Raw genomic sequence first — 23684 nt, 5'->3', positions numbered from 1 at the left:
TTCCATTCCAGGTGAAGTGTATGTGTTGGTTAAGCAATGTCTCACCAGGGGGGGTACATCAGTATGCAGTCCTTGATGAACCAGGTCTTCAATGATAGCGATGGTGTCAGGTACCGGGACTTTGGTGAACAAGGACACCACATCAAAACTGACAAGCAGGTCGTCTGGGGACAGGGAAATGCCTTTGATTGTCGATACCAGGTGAGTAGAATTTAGTACCGCAGAGGTGGTTTTTCCAGTGAAAGGTCGCAGTATATCAGCAAGAAAACGTGCCAGTTTGTAGGTGGGGGAGTTGATAGTAGAGACGATGGGACGAAGGGGTGTATCTTCTTTGTGTATCTTTGGAAGGCCATATAATCTTGGTGGTCTGGCAGCAGAGGGTTTCAACGAGAACTGTTTGATCTCATCAATTAATGCTGTTGAATCAGAGATGATTTTGTTCGATTTGGTGACCAGGCTGTTGGTGGGATCTCTTTTTATTTTTGTATAGCTGCCATCGTTGTTGTGGCCGAAACGTCGTGAGAATATTATTGTGTTATTTTATTTTATCAATTTATTATTTTATTCTCATTTTACGTGACTTTACCGAAAGAACCAAAGAAGATGAATCATTGCAGTCACGAAAGCTTTAAATCGAAATTTAAGTCATTTCATAGGTTCACGTTGCTGTATGGATGTCCCTTGGCTATTAGATCTGGACATGGCCTTACGAACTACATACAGAATCATTCCCAAGAATAAGAAATTGATTCAAACTTTTTTATTTTAAAGTACGTATTGTATTCACAAAATTATAAAATGTACACATTTACAATGGTAATAATCTTCTTTGTGGATGTGGTGCTGGCGCTGCTGGGCTGTGTTGTATCAGCGGTATTCATCAGGACCCGGGGTGCATCACCCTTGCAGTGGTGGCAGCGGTGGTGGCAGGGGCAGCAACTTGACCACGTCCCTTGTGATATCATCCATCAGTGATGACGGTTGATCGCCGGGGTCGGGGGTCGTCGCTGCCGCCTCTTTTGATGCCATTTCCCATGTCCGCCGTTGATTTGACTGCACACGGGTATGGCCTTCATCTCTGGAGACCTGCACACAGCACATGGAACGACCGCTACGTGAGTTTCATTGGCCCAAAGGGCAACCTGGTGAACTTCCCGTGAGCTCAACAGAGATCGAGCCTTAACAGCAAAGGTGGAAGGCAACCTGCCCAACTTAGGTTAAAGTTATAATGATAACGGCGTGGCTCAAATTTCTTGCTCATGCCACTGCTGGCAGAGGATCCTCGAGTAGACAAACTCTGGATGATATTTGGTCTACTCTTCCACATTGACCACACTTGTGTGCATATCCACAAATACAACTCGTGGGTTACTCACCTGACGTAGAAGAGGATGTATGCCTGTTTCTCCATGACCACCCTGGTGTCGACCGGCGTCACCAAGTCGTCGTCCATCCGGAACCATCTCCCATCGCAGATCTGTATGCAAACAACATCGAAGATTAATTACGACGATTATCCAATTGCACCTAAACTCCCCATATATTTGTAAAATGACACATGAGGAACAGAGGTGACCCTCTTATTCCACCTATTATTGTGTTGTCCTATAAGTTGAGTAATCGAACCGATAATCCATAAAAATAATTTATTACATTTGAAAGTTCAAATCCTGGTTGGGACTTCACTTGGTCCATCATCTATCCAGGGTCAATAAAGTAACTACACATTTTTGGTGAAGTCACCAGTGGTTGTTCTATGCATACGCTCTCCCTCAGTCACAGCAAAGGACAATTTTCACCACTGGCTGAGGCCTATAAATGGGAGATGAGCACCACCTCATGGCTCATAGGAGCAGGAATCGTTTTGATTTTATTCACTGAATCGAATTATTTAAAGGATCTACGCGTACGAATGATTGGCGTGTGATTGTGTAATAATGAATGCAGTACATCACCTTGTTGTAACAGTAGTAATGTCCCTCTGTGCTGCATTTCCCGGAGTGCACAAGGACTGAGTATAACCTGTACACTACAGGGTCTGCGTCCTCCTGCTGCGACATGAATGGCCGCACGTCCAGGTGCTCTGGGTACGGGCAATGCTGCAGTGGTGCGGAAGGAGGCAGTGATGCAGAAACAGAGATGGTGTTAGGCAGGGAAGAGGGGAAGAATGATGCAGGGTCGAGTTATTGATTATAATTTTTGTTCTATTTTTTTACTTTACCAGGTAATGCTGACTGAACTATATAGCTCTTTCTCAGAAGCGATCTAGCCACAAATGATAGCTCAACAAAGTGGCTTTTCACTGTGAATAGTTTTAGCAGCCAAATATTCTAGAAGCAACTGGAGGACCCGGAGAAAAACCCACGTGAATACAGGGAGAACATGCAAACTCCAAATATACAGGCATTAGGATCGGGATCAAACCCACGACCTGTATGCTTGGGGAGGGAGTTAAGATTTCACCGCCATAGAGCCCAGTTTAGGTAGATTAACCAGGTGGGCGCTCGAGAGAACATGAAAAGTCACATTTGTACGAGTGATCTCGGTTAAAACCGTGGCAAAAGAAATAACGCGAAATAAATCACAGAAATTACTCAAAAAGGAAGCAGCACAAAAACATGCAATGAGAAATTGGAGAAAATGCAGCCACATTTTAGGAGAAATGTAAAAAAAACTTGTATATTAACCAAACATTACCCGATTGATCTTGTTTCCAAACAGGTCATATCTCTTGATGGAGAGGGCCAAGACGTTCGGGAGATGGTGAAGGCTCATCCTCTTCGTGGCCTTCACCTTGCAACAGCACCTGCGCACCAAAAAGCAGCAGCGTCAGTTTAATGACCGAGATGCCCAGTGAATAACTGTACAAATATGTTGGCGTGACAAAGTAGACAGACTCGCGTGACATTGACGTCGTGCCATACTCACCTTTGGCAAGTGTATTCGTCCAGTGTCTCTGTCTTGGTGAAATCTGCAAAAGCAGTCAGCAGATCTGGCGAATTCTGTCAAATAGAACGATGTGAAGGCAAATGAGTGCTTGAAAAGAACACTGGAAACATTTTGCAGCCGTTAAAACAGTGAGTCCTTATGTTGTACTGGCTGTTGTGTGACATAAGAGGGCATTATCATTAGTTGACAGTAATTAAGGACGTGCTCCCAATTTTCAGATTCATCCAATGTGCAGCATTCCAGACGATGGGCAAACTTAATGTGTTTGAGTGACGCGACTAGTGTAATGTACACGATCCGAAAAAGATCAAAAGTGTTGCTTGAAAATGAGAAAATATTCATCCCAACGTTTAAATTCGAAACTCGTCACGAGCAAAGATACCATTTAATTAAATCAAGAATTCCTCGATTCTCACGTTGATGTGAAGACTGATGTCCAGGCAGTTTTCGAATCTGTCCGAGGTGCAGGAACACTGCGTGCACTCCACTGTGGAACACAAGTAAACGCACGCGCACACATCCACACGTGCAATTAGAGGAAGTTAGCATTCTGATTAGCAGAATCGAATAAAATGTGTTTGTATCTGATCAAATGGGTTGTTGTGTCTGTGTGCTTGTGCATTTTTCTATTGTGCGGGGAGTGGAAATATAGCGGTTAGCGCACTGGTGAACTGAGTTCGATCCTCGCTCACGGTCGATTCAGCCTCAAATTAGTATCTGGTGCATTGTGTAACATCAGCACTGGTGCTAGCCACCCGAAGGTGGCCGGGCATGGTGCTAGCCACACCACCTTGTCATGTGCCCTGTTGGCCTACATAGGTACTTGCTAATAGCAATTGCTCCAGCATTCTGTTAAGGCTTCAGGGAGATCTCTGTATTTGTGTGTTTTGCTTATGTCCTGCTGGGTACATGCGTATGAGTGCAGGGTTCATCTGCACTGTGCAGCATGCGTCGTCATACTCGGTGTGATTGCTACTTGCAGCGATGATTTTGCACATGGAGCTGGCACACACCTGTCGATTTTAGCTGCCCTGTGAAGATCTGGTGAATCACCGAGGTCTTCGCCACATGTTCTTCTGGCCTGCACGTGGAAATGAATGACATCACACATTCGGTGGCTTCCAGATGCATCATCTTTACCAAGTGCGCTCATGGGAGAGTTATACTCCTTTTTGTTTCGACCCTACGTTACTTTGCAGCCGAGCGCTTATTTAAATAATATTCTATAAACTTTGTTGTGAATTTTTGGTAACAGGTTGGGAACCAGTGGCCTAGGACGTGCACTACTTACTTGTGGTGGTTGATTGGGCAGGAGAGATGCAGAGCTTCTACGATGTAGCAGAAGAACTCATGCACGTCCTCCTGTTTGCCAAACTGCAGGTGTTTGGCGATCCCTGTGGGTAAATGGATGGAGGTCATAAGCGGTTTGAACACAAGGTTACAAGGGAAACGTTTTACCAATGCGCCACTCTGCCACCCAATGAATATGTTCTAAATTCAATGTGCACAATTGTGTTGTACTGAACAGAACTCACGTTTGAGGTTTTGGACGATTTCCAAGGGCTTGATGACCTTACCCTTGGAGCTGAATGTTGCAATGGTGTGCCTTTCCATTATGCACATCATGCAAAATCCATTATATGTACCTGTGAAATGAGGCAGAGGTGGCACATGCTATCAGTACAACACCGATCAAACAGCTCAGCTGTAGGTGCAGCACACAGCAAGGACATCTTCACAGAACACAATTATTTTCAGCTTGGTATTTCAAAGTGTTCTGGGAACTCACATCTTCCTGAGTGGTGCCTGGAGATCAGGTAGTTTGCCAGTGGTGCGGTGTAAGTGAGGCACTGCAGGGTGGCATTGAGGAAACAGGTGTTCCCCATGTTGTCAAGGCCAGCACCCTCGCATGCGTTCCACTGCCACGTGAGGCTCAGGTTTTCCCCCGATTCTGGCGCGAGTCGTGGAGCTCCATTATCGTTGTTATCTGCGCACAAAACATACAGGAAATTTTCTCTTTACACTCGAGGCACTCTGGAGACTGGCTCGAAAGTTGCGTGGTGAAGCCAGAACTTGTGATATTGTTTTAGCGGTGCTCTTTATTAACCCTTTCACAACCATGTATTTTTCAACTCTAGGTGACCTTGCAGTGAGCTGTTTCTTGACGTAATTTCTGTTAACGTGGTCAGGGTAACAATATTCAACGGATAGGGCATAAACCTGGTCCTTGTCCAATATTTTGACTATGCAAATTTTGCCACGAAATGAACGGTTATCGACGGGCATCGATGGATCCTGGATATCACGTTGATTTTCCTCCATAAATTGTGTCTCATGGCTTCGTGTCACTTTTGCCATCCCGATTATACGTAAGTATATAACACAGTACATTGTGCAAATATCTGACAAACGTTTTATCTGGAACTAATCCCTACTGCAGAGTTGCTTATGAGATTGCAGTTGCACTACATTGACGTGTTTTTATCCACTGTTTCTGAACGCAGTCCCAAATGCCAAACACGTCAATTACCCAGCAGGGAAGTTATAGTAGATAAGCGTTAACACCTTTTTGGGATTAAGCAAGGTTATAAGAACTTGGGAGAAGATACCATGAGAGCGAATTCCAAAGTCAAGCTAGTGGTTACAGAGTCACTTTGGTACAAGCTTACCTTCCACGGCAATCTTTTCTGGCACAGGATGGGCAGCTAGCTTCTGGGAGGTGGGCCTGATGATGGCAGACGCTGTCGATGGAATGGCGTCCTTCTGTCTGTCATCCGGCATCCTCCCATGAGCGGTATGCTGGCTGCCCCTCCTTCGGGCAGCTTGGCCACCCCGGCGACTTGGTCTCCTCACTTGAGCGGCTGCCTGGCCTAACCCGCATTTTGCTGCCTCGCCTTGCCCTTGACCAGCAGACTGAGCACTCCCGCAACCTGGACTGCCCTGGTGGCTTGTAACCTGGCATCCCTTCCATTCAGCAGCCTTGTTGCTAGCAGCACGAATATCTTGGTGGCTTGCAATTGGACTCGCTTTGTCCCCTTCATCTTGGCTCGGCTCCCGATCTACCACCGGGCTTGGCCCATGGTCTGCCACCCGGTTTGAACCGCTGTCCGCTATTGGGTTGGGCCCATAGCTACCCATCTGACTTGCCTCTTGGCTAGGCACCGGGCTCGTCTCAAGGCTAGCCACCAGGCTCATCTCATTGCTAGCCACGAAGCTAATCTCACAATTATCTTCTGGGTCCACCTTGTGGCTTGCTTCTAGGCCCATCTCATGTTTATCTACCAGGCTTGCCTCATGACTTGCCACCTCAGTCTTCTCATGGCTAGCCACCGGGCTCATCTCATAGTTATCCACTGGGTCCAACTTGCAGCTTGCCTCTGGGCCTATCTCATGGCTAGCTACCAGGCTCATCTCACGGTTATCCACTGTGTCCACCTCGCGGCTTGTCTCCAGGCCCATCTCATTGTTAGCCACTGGCCTCGCCTCAAGACTTGCCACCTCGGTCTTCTCATGACTAGCCACTGGGCTCGTCTCATGGCTTGCTGCAGAGCTCTGAACACAGCTGCTTGGCTCATAAACCTCATCATCTGAAGCACTGCAGAAGCAACAGAAGATGTTCTTGAGATGTTTAATGAAGCCCTTTTTCTTGGCCTTCGACATTGTGGCGATGTGGTTGCAAAGTATAAAAATGCATCCAAAAACGTGTCCTCAAGATGATGATGGCTGGATTTGATTTTTTGAAAAATTTGCAACAGAAAACCCAGAACACGTCTGACCCTCACGGTGCCAGATGAGCAACTGAATTTGTGGGCGGATGTGACATCACAGTGATGTCATTGCACTGGAGTCACATGGTTGTGTATGTAATCGTGATATAATGGTGACGTCACAGTGATGTCATTGCACTGGAGTCACACGGTCTATGTATTCGTGATATAATGGTGACGTCACACTGATGTCACAGCGCACTGAGGTCACATGGTGCCCCGTGGGAATGTGATTCTCGTTGCCTGTGCAACAAGCACCCTCTATTCATTTTATGTCTGTAATTGAACGAATGTTAATAATGAATTGTTTTTAAAAGTAATTTATCTCAAGATAACATTCGTTGCAGGAAATGTATTTTAGTTTATATTGATCTATGATTGTGCCCTTTTGCATGCTTTGTCTCACGATATATTCAATCGAGATGATTGTTGTACTTTATGTTCTTGTATTTGTAATTTTGGTGACTTAAGTTACTCTTGCAAATGACACCGTCCTTGTCTCTAAGCAAAATACATTTAAAACTGTCTTCAAATCGCTTCACTTAATGTAATAATCCCCGCAGCACTGGTGTAACGTCTAAGTTTGACTACGCAGCCACTCCCTCTCCTCTCCAGGCTTAACAGAACTCCAACTGCTATTTGTCCCCTATTTGTCTATTATCTCATTCCTGTGTTTAATTGCCCCAACCGACAGCCTCGTGGCTGCCCGTCGATCACGCCGCACGTCACAGCCACGAGCTGTAGGGGCGGGGCTCCTTCCACTCAGTTGTGCTCTTAACGTTCACATTCAGCAGCATGGGTCGGGAGTCTAATCTCTGCAGTTCCCCGTTGTGGTTCCACCTCCCTATGTCATGTAGCCTCTCAATTTCTTTATTCACGAGGATTGTGTTTCATCGTACAAAACGGTACCGGCGACCTTTTTACGAGATTTGGCGGCGACGGCCATCTTGGTAAGTTCCCCGTTGTGGTTCCACCTCCCTATGTCATGTAGCCTCTCAATTTCTTTATTCACGAGGATTGTGTTTCATCGTACAAAACGGTACCGGCGACCTTTTTACGAGATTTGGCGGCGACGGCCATCTTGGTAAGGGTAATGCAAAGCGCCAGCTGAACCCGAGACGCCCCAGTGAAGAGGCACTAACGGCCATCTTCGTAATGGAAAACAAGTCCCCTGAGAATTAAAAGGACCTGCCATCTTGGATAGGGCAGTGCAAGGGGCAGCATCACCAAGGGAAACAGGAGCAGGCATCTTCGTAAGGGAAAGTGGCCGCGGCATAGATTGGCGGGAATCGCCATCTTGTCGAGAGCTCGGAGACACGGACATTCTCGGAGATAGGAGCAATCGTGATAATGATTTGTGCCGCGATGAAAGTTACTCAACTTTTGTTCACAGTTATGGTTAACGTTTGCGTGAGTACAAGCGCAGGGAGAGTTGCCACTCGTCGGATTGTTGTCGTTTCTTCGTCACAAATTAATGTTTGCCTCAAATATTTGTTCAGCTGAGGTAAAATAACCACGTGCCCGTGGGCGGCGTGTAGGCACGCGGGAAGGCCTCGCGGCCTCTGTGTCGGTGTCTGCTGAGAGTAGAGACGAGGAACGAGAGACGCCGCGTCGCTCAACAGGGAGAAGAGTGTCGCGCGTCACAGTCGGCTTCTGCCATTGTCTCTCCACTGCTGGATGAAGGCATCTTCCACCGGTCGTCGCTCACGGTCCCTCGCTCCCAGCGTGCGTCCGTCTCTTGCACGTCAAACTCGTTCCGTCTCTCCGTCTCCGCTCCAGTGGAAAGGGCTGAAATCAAAGTGTCGCTTTTTGCGTGCAGGTACGTGAAATAAAGGGTCACTGGGTTGGTTTAATGTATTATACTTGGAGTTAAGTAGCAGTGGGATACGGTCACCACTTGTACGCATAGAGTTATTTGATTAAGCATTTAACGCGTCTGCAAGCGTTCTGAGGTAAATCTTTAATAACATTACAGATTAAAGTTGCTAATGTCAACATTCATAGTAACAGTTATATAGTTGAGGTAATTCTCAAAACGCGGAATTATGACTAGAATCAAAAGTTGATATGATTGGTAAGAATTCTGTATAAAAAATATTTTTGAAATAAATATAGCATTTATAGCTGTTAAAGTCTATAAAAGCATGTTAAATATGTGATATGTATATTTAAACACTCACAATAACATAGTTCCGTAGCTTACACGATAAAAAAAAACTATTTTGCATGTTTGTATATGATTACAATAAAATCGATAGGGAAATATGCTGTAATTAAAGTTTTGAGGCAAATCATTAATTATTTGTCTTAAGGCTTAAATCATAATACTGTAATGGTTTAACCATTTTACAATAATTCTATATTTCAGTTTATTTTGGTATAGCCCTGTGAGCCATCCGGCTCTTGAAGCGGGTGCAACCACAACAAACAAAAAAACAAAAACACGAACAAGAAAAACATCTTAAAGTGACTATGTGACTGTGCAAACAGAAAATCCTTGAAAAAAAAAGCACCGTACACCAACGCTGTGTGCAAAAAATCCCAGTGGGATGCAAGTCAAACAACAATAACCACAAAAACTTAGATTAAGGCCATCAGTCTAACTCCGTACTGCAACAAAACAAACATGTCCAAGCCAAAAAACGTTTTCCTAATCACCAAAAAATAAAGCTATAATTGCAACGTAACAGTGATCACAAGGGCTGTAACCGAATTTTTACAATAAACTACATAAATAACATGTAACACCAAACCCTAGAAACATAGCTGGCTGCATTAGTTACTCCACAACAACAGAAGCATCGGTCGGAGTATCAAATTTTTCAATGCACCTTTAAGATCAGCACGCTAAATCAAAATACATAATACTTGGCAGCATCATCCGGAGCGAAACATTTTATTTTATTTTACGCCAATGAATAGCAGTGGCAGCTAGGGGTGTACAACTCCTCTAGGGCAGTTTTGAGAGAAGATCTCATTGGTAGAGATTCAAGTTGCAGTTTATTGGCAATAGCATTCCAGACTCTGGGGGCATCAATAGCAAAGGCCCTTCCTCGAGTTTTTGTACGGCAATAGGGAAGGTGAAGCTGGCAAATGAGCGAAGACCTGAGGTCAAATTTGTTCTTTGAAACAGAGAGGAGATCCAGCAGGTAGTCTGCGGATTTGTTTGTAAGTTCATCGTGAATAAATAAGATCTGGTGCACAAGCCGTCGAACATTAAGATATGTTAAGTTTGACCCAATGTAGAGATCACAGTGGTGAGTCCTATATGGGCAGTTCAATGTAAATCTTAAGGCCGAGTGATAGATGGAATCAAGCTTCTTCAGTACAGTGCTTGGGGCTGATTTATACACGATGTCACAGTAGTCAAGTAGAGGCAGAATGGTAGCTTTTATCAATTCCAAACGGAACATTTGGGGGAAGCAGTGCTTGTGTCGATATAGAAAACCAATTTTTATTTTTGTCTTTTTTCCAATATAATCAATGTGATCTTCAAAATTCAGTTTTGAATCCAGATCAGAAAGTAATTTGTTAAATGTTTATTTTATTAAAAGTGACTGTTGTATTAATTTATATGATTACTCGCGACCAATAACAGTGCGGATATTTGAAGCGGTCCTGGGCATCTCCTAGGTCGACTCAGCCTTCGAATGAGTTACCCGGTGCGGTGTGTAAATATCAGCACTGGGGAGACACAGAGGCGGCCGGGTGAAGTTTTGGCCACCCACCCCCTCATATGCCGTATTTGTCTTCATAGGTGCTAGGGAACAGCACTTGCCCCAACAGTCTGTTAAGTTCATGTAGGGGTTTTGTATTGGCCCGCAAAAACTCCTATTCGGTCCTCAGTAAGGAAAATGTTCCCCACCCACTGCTCGCTTCAACGTTGATATATATAAACTTGACTTGAAGAACGACAGACACATTGGCCTCATCACAAGGATAGAAATTGAAGACAAGCTGGGTTGAAAATGCATTGGCTCAGTTACTATGTAGACAGTCTTTGAGTACTGCAATAATTAAATAAAAATAATGTATAGTTTACAGCGCCTTTGTCAGTCCCCTGCTGGATGAAGACCTCCCCCACGCCATGTTGGCGATGGTTGATTTTACTTCCCCCACGGTGTTCAGTGTTGGTGAAGGTGAGCGGGGTGGGGGGGGGAAGGAGAAGTGGGCAGGATCGGTTCTAGTATTACTTTCCACTGTTAACCGTGGCCATAAATCAAACTCCGTTCATAACACAGCACGTTAACCACTGCACCACCGCTCCTCTCGCCAGTGAAGCCAGCCACACAGGACTCGTCACGAGAAGAGACGACGACCAGTGGTCGAGACTAACGACGGAGAGACACCAAAAGGGTGTGAACGCGCCCGCGGGGAGGAAATCCAGCGCGGAGATGGAGCGACGACATCCGCTCACGCGCTGGAGATGACATGGATTGTTGCGGCACCAGTTCGTGACGGGTGACGACGGATTTGGAGGAGTCCACCATCCAGCAGTGGATAGATCATAGCCGATTATTCTGATGGGTGGGTTGCCAGCACCTCGTCCGGCCGTCTTTGTCTGCCAAATGCTGGTGTTTACACAGGGAACCAGGTACTCATTTGAGGCTGAGTCGACCTAGGGGGTGCCCAGAACCGGTTAAAATATTCTGGACCCCCCCATGGACCCTTATATCCGCCTATTTTGGGTGCCCCGGTGGCGAGATATTAACTACCTCGCCTGGTGTGCAGGAGGTCGTGGATTTGATCCCGACGCTAACACCTTCTGTATATTTGATGTTTGCATGTCTCTCCCCAGGGTCGCGTCGTTTTTCTTCTCCGGGTTCTCCCCTTCACATTTATAAACATCCTTTAGAGTATTTGGTTGCTATAAATGTCCACATAATACGCCATTTCGTTGAGCTATCAACTATGCCCAGGTCGCTTCTGAAAAAGAGCTATGTAGCTCAGCGGGCCTTACCTGGCAACGTAAAAACAATAGTCTAGTTTTAGTTTCATTCTGATAATGATTCAGCAGGTGCAGTGAAATTAACCAATGTGGCCACTGGAGGGCGGAGGTTTACGCATCACAGCGAGTCGCGTCCACTCAGCCTGGGGTCAAACGAGATACAAGACACAGACTTCCCGTATTACCTTAACAGACTGTTGAGGGCAATTGCTGTTAACGAGCACCTTTGAAGGCCAGCCGCCTTTGTCTTCCCAGTGGCGATGTTTACACACCGCACCAGGTGCTCATTTGAGGCTGAGTCAACCTTGGGGAGGCCCGGGAACGGTTCAGTTAATTGTCACCTGGTGTTGGTGGCCGTGATCGGGACTCGAACTCGGGTCACCGGGTTCGTAGCGCAGCGTTAACCGCTGCACCATCGCTCCCAACACACGACAGACGCCTCCTCTCTCTCTGCCCGGCCCCCACGAGTGTGAAGCAAAAGTCGGGGGTGCAACTTACAATCCTGTATGTGTGTGTGGGGATACAAAGGCGGCCGGGCGTTGTGCTGACCAACCCAACGCCTCGTGTGCAGTTTCCGGTCTTCATAGGTGCAACTCGCTAACAGCACTTTCCCCAACAGTCTGTTACAGGCTACACGGGGGAGCTTTGTCTTTGTAGAGCGCTGGAGCAGTGGTTAGCGCACTCTACGAACCCGGCGAACCGAGTTCGATTCCCGCTCACGACCACCAACAGCAGGTGACGATTATTTAAACCGGTTGTGGGCCTCCCCTCGGTCAACTCAGCCTCAAGTTAGTTCCCGGTGCGGTGTGCAGTAAACATCGCCGCTGCGGAGACAAAGGCGGCCGGGCGTGGTTGTTGACCACCCGCCCCCTCGTGTGCCCTGCTGGCTTTCATCTTTCATAGGTGCTGCTTACTCGCTCTAACAGCACTTGCCCCAACAGTCTGTTACAGGCTACACGGGGGATCTTTTACTTGTCACCAGATTTGTGCGTCTTACTTTCTGACGCGTCTCATGGGTTTCGGGGAATGTGGCTGTAGGCAACCGTCTCTGTGATTTCTGTGCCTCTGTAGATTCACAAAACTCAAGAGGGAGAGTGCCGCCGCGCGTTGCAGTCGGCTCCTGCCATTGTCTCTCCACTGCTGGATGAAGGCATCTTCCACCAGTCGCCCTCACTCACGGTCCATCGCTCCCACCGTCCGTCCATCTCTTGCACGTGAACTCATTCATCGCTTCGTCTCCACAGGGGTCGTCCTTTACGGTATTGTTTTCGGTTTATATTTTGTGTCTGGGTTGTAATGTACTGGAGAGTGGTGTAAAGTGAGTATTGTGTGTGGAGTGTGTCGTGCAGTGTGGTATACAGTGTTGTGTATAGTGTAGTGTCTGTAGTTTGTGGTTTATCGTGTAGTGTCTGTAATTTGTGCTGTATAGTGTGCAATAACGTGGATAGTACAGTCTGTGTCATATATAGTGTTGTGTGAAGTGTCAAGTATAGTATGAATAGTGTACTCTTTAGTTCTATTCGGTAAAGTCACGTAGGTAAAAAATGAAATAACAAAAATCACGACGTTTCGGCCACAACACAAGTGGCCTTCATCAGGTGAAGGGACCGTGCTGTCATGAGAACAGTGTTGGAGTGAAAACAGCCAAGCCCAGGTCGCGTCCTTTATGCTGTGTGGGAGGAAGCAAAACGCTTTGACAAAGCAATTAGCATAAAAATGAGCATGATGTACGTAGGAGGTGCATGGGCCATGATGGACCAGGAGCGGGTGGGGACCATGATGGACCAGCAGCGGGGGGGGGGGGGGGGGGGATGTAGAGTGAGTGAGTGGAGTGAGTGGAGTGAGTGAGTGGAGTGAATGAGTGGAGTGAGTGAGTGGAGTGAGTGGGTGGAGTGAGTGGGTGGAGTGAGTGGGTGGAGTGAGTGAGTGGGTGGAGTGAGTGGGTGGAGTGAGTGGGTGGAGTGAGTGGGTGGAGTGAGTGGGTGGAGTGAGTGGGTGGAGTGAGTGGGTGGAGTGAGTGGGTGGAGTGAGTGAGTGGAGATAAATAAGCAGCTGTGAAAGTTTGGGATACCACTACTTGAAAAAAATTACTGTACTATTGAAAATTAGTTTAATGTTTGGTTTGATATAGAACATCTTTCCAATGATTGCTTAATTTGAAACCATCCTCTCGGTTGAAGTTGTGCTCGTGTTTGTAAATCTGAATTGCCTCGTGAACAAATCTCTGATAAAAACCCGTGGGTTTTCAGAGAACCTTGGTATCGGAGAAAACTATATCGTGATCACCCACAGCGTTGTAACAGTGGTCAGCTACGGCAGAAGAATTCGTTCTGCCATGTTTCAAATCTGATTTGTGCTCGCGAATTCGGTCAGAGACATGTCGCTTCGTTTCCCCGATATAGCAATCACCACAAGTGCAGCTCAATTTGTAAACCCCGGGGTACTGTAAGTCAGGAACGACATCATTCACGGATGGGATCAGGTCACGGGTTCTGTGTACTGTATTGAACCGGACCAGGATCTTGTGTTTGTTTAAAATTTTGGAAATCTTTTGAGTAACGCCTGTTATATATGGTTCTGTGATGGTTTTGACTGGAGTATCAAGTGGTTGTTTCTGTATGGAGGGAGAAACAGCTTGGCGGATGGTAAGGTCAGAGTATCTGTTTCTCTTGAGGGCCAGGTGTACATGTTTTAATTCACTGGTCAGGTGGTGTTGGTCCAAAATGCAATGTGCCCTATGGTAGAACGTTTTGTTGAGATAATTATTTTGAGCTGGGTGGTGGTGGGAATCAGGTTTCAAGTAGGAATCTGTGTGGGTGGGTTTCCTGTAGACAGAATGCCCCAGTGAGCCATCAGGTCTCCTCTCAAACAGAACATCCAAGAATGGTAGCTTGCCATCTTTCTCCACTTCCATGGTGAATTTGATGGCGGGATGTCTAGAATTGATGTGGTATAGGAAAAGGTTGAAAGCTGGGAGGCCATGTGGCCAAATACCGAAAGTGTCATCCACATATCTCTTCCACAGGGAAGTTCTGAGGGTGGACGTCTGGATGGTGTCTGATTCAAATTTCTCCATGAAAACATTGACTATCACTAGTGATAAGGGAGAACCCATGGGGGTACCCTGATTTTGTTTGTAGAAGGAGCCATTCCAAGTAAAGTAGGTATTGGTGAGGCAGTGTCTAATCAGCACAGGTGTATCGGGGTCTAGTCCATGTTGTACCAAATTTTCAATTATTTCAATGGTATCAGGTACAGGGACCTTGGTGAACAGGGAGACCACATCGAAGCTGACAAGGATATTGTCAGGGGACAGTACAACGTCTTTGACCATAGAGACTAAATGAGCTGAGTTAAGTACTGCTGAGGAGGTCTTGCCAGTGAAAGGTAGCAAGGTATCTGACAGAAAACGTGCTAGCTTATAGGTAGGGGAGTTTATCGTGGATACGATGGGTCGTAGTGGAGTGCCTTCTTTATGAATCTTGGGGAGACCATAGAATCTAGGGGGTCTTGCAGCAGAAGGTTTTAAGGATGGACGTTTAGTTGGTTTGATTAGGGAGGCCGAACTTGTGAAGATCTTGTTGGTTTTTATAGTTAGCGTATTAGTAGGGTCATTTTTAATTTTTGAGTGACTTCCATCGTTGAGTAGGTTCTGGATTTTGTTGTTGTACGAATCTTTATCCATAATTACAGTAGCGTTGCCTTTGTCGGCTGAGAGGATGACTATATCACTTCTACATTATGAGACCTCCTTTGCCAGTAACAAGATATAGGAATAGGTTTTACCCTTTTAACTGGCACAAAAACTGACACCTTTATTCAAGGCATCATGTTTGCAATAACCAAAATGCAAACATTTGACTGCTTGTGTTGTGGTTATTGCAAACATGATGCCTTGAATAAAGGTGTCAGTTTTTGTGCCAGTTAAAAGGGTAAAACCTATTCCTATATATCACTTCTGTTTTTTTAAATTCGCGAGTTCAGAGCGTTCATTTTTGCTGATGTTGCTAATGGGTTTCTTAGCATTCTTAAGAATAGTGGCTATTTCAGCTCTCGCAACGTCTGCTTGGATGTGTCCTATGCCTTTAAGGGCCACATCGACCTGAGAGATGATATCATCTACGTTGTACTGTCCCCTGACGATATCCTTGTCAGCTTCGATGTGGTCTCCCTGTTACCAAGGTCCCGGTACCTGATACCATTGAAATAATTGAAAATTTGGTACAACATGCACTAGGCCCCGATACACCTGCGCTGATTATACACTGCCTCACCAATACCTACTTTACTTGGAATGGCACCTTCTACAAACAAAATGAGGGTACCCCCATGGGTTCTCCCTTATCACCAGTGATAGCCAATGTTTTGATGTAGAAATTTGAATCAGACGCCATCCAGACTTCCACCCTCAGACCTTCCCTGTGGAAGAGATATGTGGATGACACTTTCGTCATTTGGCCACATGGCCTCCCAGCTTTGAACCTTTTCCTACACCACATCAATTCTAGACATCCCACCATCAAGTTCACCATGGAAGTGGAGAAAGATGGCAAGCTACATTTCTTGGATGTTCTGTTTGGGAGGAGACCTGATGGCTCACTGGGGCATTCTGTCTACAGGAAACCCATCCACACAGATTCCTACTTGAAACCTGATTCCCACCACCACCCAGCTCAAAATAATTCTCTCATCAAAACGTTATACCACAGGGCACATTGCATTTCGGACCAATACCACCTGACCAGTGAAATAAAACATGTACACCTGGCCCTCAAGAGAAACGGATACTCTGACCGTACCATCCGCCAAGCTGTTTCTCCCTCCATACAGAAACAACCACTTGATACTCCGGTCAAAACCATCACAGAACCATATATAACAGGCGTTACTCAAAAGATCTACAAAATTCTAAACAAACACAAGATCCTGGTCCGGTTCAATACAGTACACAGAATCCGTGACCTGATCCCATCCGTGAATGATGTCGTTCCTGACTTACAGTACCCCGGGGTTTACAAATTGAGCTGCACTTGTGGTGATTGCTATATCGGGGAAACGAAGCGACATGTCTCTGACCGAATTCGCGAGCACAAATCAGATTTGAAACACGGCAGAACGAATTCTTCTGCCGTAGCTGACCACTGTTACAACGCTGTGGGTGATCACGATATAGTTTTCTCCGATACCAAGGTTCTCTGCAAACTCACGGGTTTTTATCAGAGATTTGTCCACGAGGCAATTCAGATTTACAAACACGGACACAATTTCAACCGAGAGGATGGTTTCAAATTAAGTAATCATTGGAAAGATGTTCTAAATCAAACCAAACATTAAATTAATTTTCAATGGTACAGTAAATTTTTTCAAGTATTGGTATCCCAAACTTTCACAGCTGCTTATTTCTCTCCACTCACTCCACTCACTCACTCACACCACTCACTCACTCCACTCACTCCACTCACTCACTCCACTCACTCACTCCACTCACTCCACTCACTCACTCCACTCACTCTACTCCCCCCCCCCCCCAGCTGCTGGTCCGTCATGGTCCCCACCCGTTCCTGGTCCATCATGGCCCATGTTCCTCCTACGTACATCATGCTCATTTTTACGCTAATTCCTTTGTCAAAGCGTTTTGCTTCCTCCCACACAGCATAAAGGATGCGACCTGAGCTTGGCTGTTTTCACTCCAACGCTGTCCTCATGACAGCACGGTCCCTTCACCTGATGAAGTCCAATTGTGTTGTGGCTGAAACGTCGTGATTTTTGTTATTTTATTTTTTACCTACGTGACTTTACCGAATAGAACCAAAGAGTATGGATCCTTGCAGTCACGAAAGCTTCAAATCTAGAATATGAATAGTGTGTTGTACAGTGTATATTGTGTACTGTGTGTTGTTTAGGTGGTGTTGCATAAAGCGTGTATAATAAATTAAATGTGATGGAAAGTGTAGTGTGGTGTCAAGTGTAGCGTATGTGGTGTGATGTATAGTGTAGTGTGTGGCGAAAAACACATTTCCTAGGAGTTGAGCCATACTTCATCACGCTGGTGAGTGCAGGGTGGTAGGATCGGTTCAGGTATCACGAGCCAGTGATGCTCCCCATAGCTGGCAATTAAATTGAGATTGTAGGCTTCATTGACTCTATCATGGAGCTCTTGTGGTATTGCAGCCACACACCGTTGGTCATTGTATATTTACGTGCGGAATTAATGCATTCAAATGTAGCCGTTGTAATCGAGCTATTTAGTCCATGGGCCAGAGCAGTAATTGGTACAATGTAAGGTAGCATGTTTAATCACACTTTCGGATAAATACGCCTAATGAGTGTGTTACTTGATACACTCGGCTACATATGGTGCGAAATAAATTCAACATGCATACAACACCTCTCATTTCAAATGTTTATCAAATAATTCACTGTTTTTGCCCCTACATTTGGAATTTGCAACCACTGAAGTGATGCCATCTCGTGGATTAAGTGGGTATCTGAGCTGCATGGCAAAACAGCCATCAAAATTCACTACTTTATTAAACAGAAATAATGCAGTAGTCATTTCATAAAGTCACGTAGAATGAGAATAAAATAATAAATTGATAAAATAAAATAATAAATTGATAAAATAAAATAACACAATAATATTCTCACGACGTTTCGGCCACAACACAAGCGGCCTTCATCAGGTGAAGGGACGAGACTGTCTGGTAGGACAGCGCTGGAGTGAAAGAGCCACGTTCAGATCACGACCTTTAAGCTGTGTAAGAGGAAACAAAGCGCCTTGACAAAGGAATTAGCATATAATTTAGCATTGAAATGGCTGAGTGATTAGCTTGTGACTGGTCACAGAAATAGCTATGTTAAAAGTTAAAGCATACACATCCGCAGAGGCACCCCTTGATAAAGGAATTAACATAGAATTTAGCATTGAAATAGCTAAGTTAAAGCATACACATCCGCAGAGGCACCCCTTGACAAAGGAATTAGCATAGAATTTAGCATTGAAATAGCTGAGTGATTAGCTTGTAACTGGTCACAGAAATAGCTACGTTAAAGTCAGAGCATACACATTCACCGAGGCACTTAGTACAAATCAAACAGGAGAATTTAGCATTGAAATAACTAGGCGAATTTAGCATTGAAATAACTGAGTGATTAGCTAGTGACTGGTCACAGAAATGACTATGTTGAAGTCAAGGCCTACACATCTGAGCTATTCACAGTACTATATAGTCAACCAATAAAAAAAACTAAAATATAAATTACCTTAATGTTATCAATAAACTCTATATTCTCCAATCAGCTAAGCTACCAACAATAAGTCGTTATATATCACAATGCTATATGGCGAAAAAATGGGTGGATTCTTACCCTCAACTTTAGCACCACGTATAGCTACGGGCCCCGTTCAGACGGACGAGTTCATCCATGGTCGGAACAGAGGAGGGGGAGAGAGACAGCTGCGAGGCGCTATCATACTCCATGTTGTAAACCATACCATTAACCGTGGTGTGAGAGGTATTAAGAGTCAATGGTGGCGAAAGAGCTGCGGTCTGAAGGTCATCGTAAAATACAATTAATTAAGAACAGAAATGATTTAAAACATCTTTCCAATGGTTACTAAGCCAGAATCCATCTTCTCGGTTGAAATTGCCTCTGTGTTTGTATATGTGAATGGCCTCATGAACGAATCTCTCATGGTAGCCGGTTGGTTTGCAAAGAACCTCCGTCTTGGAGAAGTCAATGTCATGTGAGCCCACTGAATTATAACAGTGATCTGCCATGGCAGAGGAGTTCGTCCTACCGTGTTTCAAGTCTGCTTTATGTTCGCGGATGCGGTCCGAGATATGTCGTTTGGTTTCTCCAATGTAGCTACTACCACAGAGGCACTTTAGTTTGTCAAGGCCCGGGTACTGTATGTCTGGAACAGCATCTTTTACAGATGGAACTAAATCACGGATTTTATGTACTGTGTTGAATCGGACCTGGATCTTGTGTTTATTCAGGATTTTGGAGATCTTTTTAGTGACCCCTGCAATGTAGGGTAAGGTGATGGTTTTGAGTGGCTCCACAAGAGGATCCTTCTTCATGACTGGAGTAATGGCTTTGCAGATTGTGTAGTCGGAGTAACCATTAGCCCTGAGAGCCTGGTGTACGTGCTTGAGTTCACTGGTAATGTGTTCCTGGTCGGAAATGCATTGGGCTCTATGGTATAGAGTCTTGATGAGGGAGTTCTTCTGGGATAGATGGTGGTGGGAATCTGGTTTCAAGTAAGCATCTGTATGGGTAGCTTTCCTGTAGACAGAGTGGCTCATTGAACCATCATGTCTCCTTTTAATTAAGACATCCAAAAAGGGTAGTTTGCCATCTTTTTCGACCTCCATGGTAAATCTGATGGCTGGGTGTATGGAATTGATGTGGTCGCGGAATTGGTCTAGAGCAGGCTGGCCATGTGGCCAGATGACAAAGGTGTCATCAACGTACCTCTTCCATAAGGTCGGGCGTAGAGTGGCAGTCTGGATGGCGTCAGTTTCAAATTTTTCCATGAATACGTTGGCTACAACCGGAGATAGGGGGGAGCCCATTGGGGTGCCCTCAGTTTGTTTGTAGAAAGTTTCATTCCAGGTGAAGTATGTGTTGGTTAAGCAATGTCTCACCAGGGGGGGTACATCAGTATGCAGTCCTTGATGAACCAGGTCTTCAATGATAGCGATGGTGTTAGGTACCGGGACTTTGATGAACAAGGACACCACATCAAAACTGACAAGCAGGTCGTCTGGGGACAGGGAAATGCCTTTGATTGTCGATACCAGGTGAGTAGAATTTAGTACCGCAGAGGTGTTTTTTCCAGTGAAAGGTCGCAGTATATCAGCAAGAAAACGTGCCAGTTTGTAGGTGGGGGAGTTGATAGTAGAGACGATGGGACGAAGGGGTGTATCTTCTTTGTGTATCTTTGGAAGGCCATATAATCTTGGTGGTCTGGCAGCAGAGGGTTTCAACGAGAACTGTTTGATCTCATCAATTAATGCTGTTGAATCAGAGATGATTTTGTTCGATTTGGTGACCAGGCTGTTGGTGGGATCTCTTTTTATTTTTGTATAGCTGCCATCGTTGTTGTGGCCGAAACGTCGTGAGAATATTATTGTGTTACTTTATTTTATCAATTTATTATTTTATTCTCATTTACGTGACTTTACCGAAAGAACCAAAGAAGATGAATCATTGCAGTCACGAAAGCTTTAAATCGAAATTTAAGTCATTTCATAGGTTCACATTGCTGTATGGATGTCCCTTGGCTATTAGATCTGGACATGGCCTTACGAACTACATACAGAATCATTCCCAAGAATAAGAAATTGATTCAAACTTTTTTTATTTTAAAGTACGTATTGTATTCACAAAATTATAAAATGTACACATTTACAATGGTAATAATCTTCTTTGTGGATGTGGTGCTGGCGCTGCTGGGCTGTGTTGTATCAGCGGTATTCATCAGGACCCGGTGTGCATCGCCCTTGCAGTGGTGGCAGCGGTGGTGGCAGGGGCAGCAACTTGACCACGTCCCTTGTGATATCATCCATCAGTGATGACGGTTGATCGCCGGGGTCGGGGGTCGTCGCTGCCGCCTCTTTTGATGCCATTTCCCATGTCCGCCGTTGATTTGACTGCACACGGGTATGGCCTTCATCTCTGGAGACCTGCACACAGCACATGGAACGACTGCTACGTGAGTTTCATTGGCCCAAAGGGCAACCTGGTGAACTTCCCGTGAGCTCAACAGAGATCGAGCCTTAACAGCAAAGGTGGAAGGCAACCTGCCCAACATAGGTTAAAGTTATAATGATAACGGCGTGGCTCAAATTTCTTGCTCATGCCACTGCTGGCAGAGGATCCTCGAGTAGACAAACTCTGGATGATATTTGGTCTACTCTTCCACATTGACCACACTTGTGTGCATACCCACAAATACAACTCGTGGGTTACTCACCTGACGTAGAAGAGGATGTATGCCTGTTTCTCCATGACCACCCTGGTGTCGACCGGCGTCACCAAGTCGTCGTCCATCCGGAACCATCTCCCATCGCAGATCTGTATGCAAACAACATCGAAGATTAATTACGACGATTATCCAATTGCACCTAAACTCCCCATATATTCGTAAAATGACACATGAGGAACAGAGGTGACCCTCTTATTCCACCTATTATTGTGTTGTCCTATAAGTTGAGTAATCGAACCGATAATCCATAAAAATAATTAATTACATTTGAAAGTTCAAATCCTGGTTGGGACTTCACTTGGTCCATCATCTATCCAGGGTCAATAAAGTAACTACACATTTTTGGTGAAGTCACCAGTGGTTGTTCTATGCATACGCTCTCCCTCAGTCACAGCAAAGAACAATTTTCACCACTGGCTGAGGCCTATAAATGGGAGATGAGCACCACCTCATGGCTCATAGGAGCAGGAATCGTTTTGATTTTATTCACTGAATCGAATTATTTAAAGGATCTTCGTGTACGAATGATTGGCGTGTGATTGTGTGATAATGAATGCAGTACATCACCTTGTTGTAACAGTAGTAATGTCCCTCTGTGCTGCATTTCCCGGAGTGCACAAGGACTGAGTATAACCTGTACACTACAGGGTCTGCGTCCTCCTGCTGCGACATGAATGGCCGCACGTCCAGGTGCTCTGGGTACGGGCAATGCTGCAGTGGTGCGGAAGGAGGCAGTGATGCAGAAACAGAGATGGTGTTAGGCAGGGAAGAGGGGAAGAATGATGCAGGGTCGAGTTATTGATTATAATTTTTGTTCTATTTTTTTACTTTACCAGGTAATGCTGACTGAACTATATAGCTCTTTCTCAGAAGCGATCTAGCCACAAATGATAGCTCAACAAAGTGGCTTTTCACTGTGAATAGTTTTAGCAGCCAAATATTCTAGAAGCAACTGGAGGACCCGGAGAAAAACCCACGTGAATACAGGGAGAACATGCAAACTCCAAATATACAGGCATTAGGATCGGGATCAAACCCACGACCTGTATGCTTGGGGAGGGAGTTAAGATTTCACCGCCATAGAGCCCAGTTTAGGTAGATTAACCAGGTGGGCGCTCGAGAGAACATGAAAAGTCACATTTGTACGAGTGATCTCGGTTAAAACCGTGGCAAAAGAAATAACGCGAAATAAATCACAGAAATTACTCAAAAAGGAAGCAGCACAAAAACATGCAATGAGAAATTGGAGAAAATGCAGCCACATTTTAGGAGAAATGTAAAAAAAACTTGTATATTAACCAAACATTACCCGATTGATCTTGTTTCCAAACAGGTCATATCTCTTGATGGAGAGGGCCAAGACGTTCGGGAGATGGTGAAGGCTCATCCTCTTCGTGGCCTTCACCTTGCAACAGCACCTGCGCACCAAAAAGCAGCAGCGTCAGTTTAATGACCGAGATGCCAGTGAATAACTGTACAAATATGTTGGCGTGAGAAAGTAGACAGACTCGCGTGACATTGACGTCGTGCCATACTCACCTTTGGCAAGTGTATTCGTCCAGTGTCTCTGTCTTGGTGAAATCTGCAAAAGCAGTCAGCAGATCTGGCGAATTCTGTCAAATAGAACGATGTGAAGGCAAATGAGTGCTTGAAAAGAACACTGGAAACATTTTGCAGCCGTTAAAACAGTGAGTCCTTATGTTGTACTGGCTGTTGTGTGACATAAGAGGGCATTATCATTAGTTGACAGTAATTAAGGACGTGCTCCCAATTTTCAGATTCATCCAATGTGCAGCATTCCAGACGATGGGCAAACTTAATGTGTTTGAGTGACGCGACTAGTGTAATGTACACGATCCGAAAAAGATCAAAAGTGTTGCTTGAAAATGAGAAAATATTCATCCCAACGTTTAAATTCGAAACTCGTCACGAGCAAAGATACCATTTAATTAAATCAAGAATTCCTCGATTCTCACGTTGATGTGAAGACTGATGTCCAGGCAGTTTTCGAATCTGTCCGAGG

At 45.2% G+C, this 23684-nt stretch overlaps 1 long non-coding RNA gene across 1 annotated transcript; it reads left to right on the top strand.

Annotated features, from left to right (window-relative positions):
• The first annotated feature begins 880 nt into the window (after positions 1 to 880).
• On the top strand, positions 881 to 3542 carry LOC142930486 (uncharacterized). Its single transcript, XR_012946411.1, has 2 exons — positions 881 to 1115; positions 2722 to 3542. It is a non-coding gene; the product is annotated as an uncharacterized LOC142930486 (long non-coding RNA).
• Positions 3543 to 23684: the final 20142 nt, after the last annotated feature.

This window comes from Petromyzon marinus, chromosome 39, assembly GCF_048934315.1.
Source record: "Petromyzon marinus isolate PM22_M1 ecotype Great Lakes invasive population chromosome 39, UKy_Petmar_22M1.pri1.0, whole genome shotgun sequence".
Classification (NCBI taxonomy): Eukaryota; Metazoa; Chordata; class Hyperoartia; order Petromyzontiformes; family Petromyzontidae; genus Petromyzon; species Petromyzon marinus.
The sequence above is the reverse complement of the archived record's forward strand: the minus strand, read 5'-3'. Positions and strand labels throughout refer to the sequence as shown.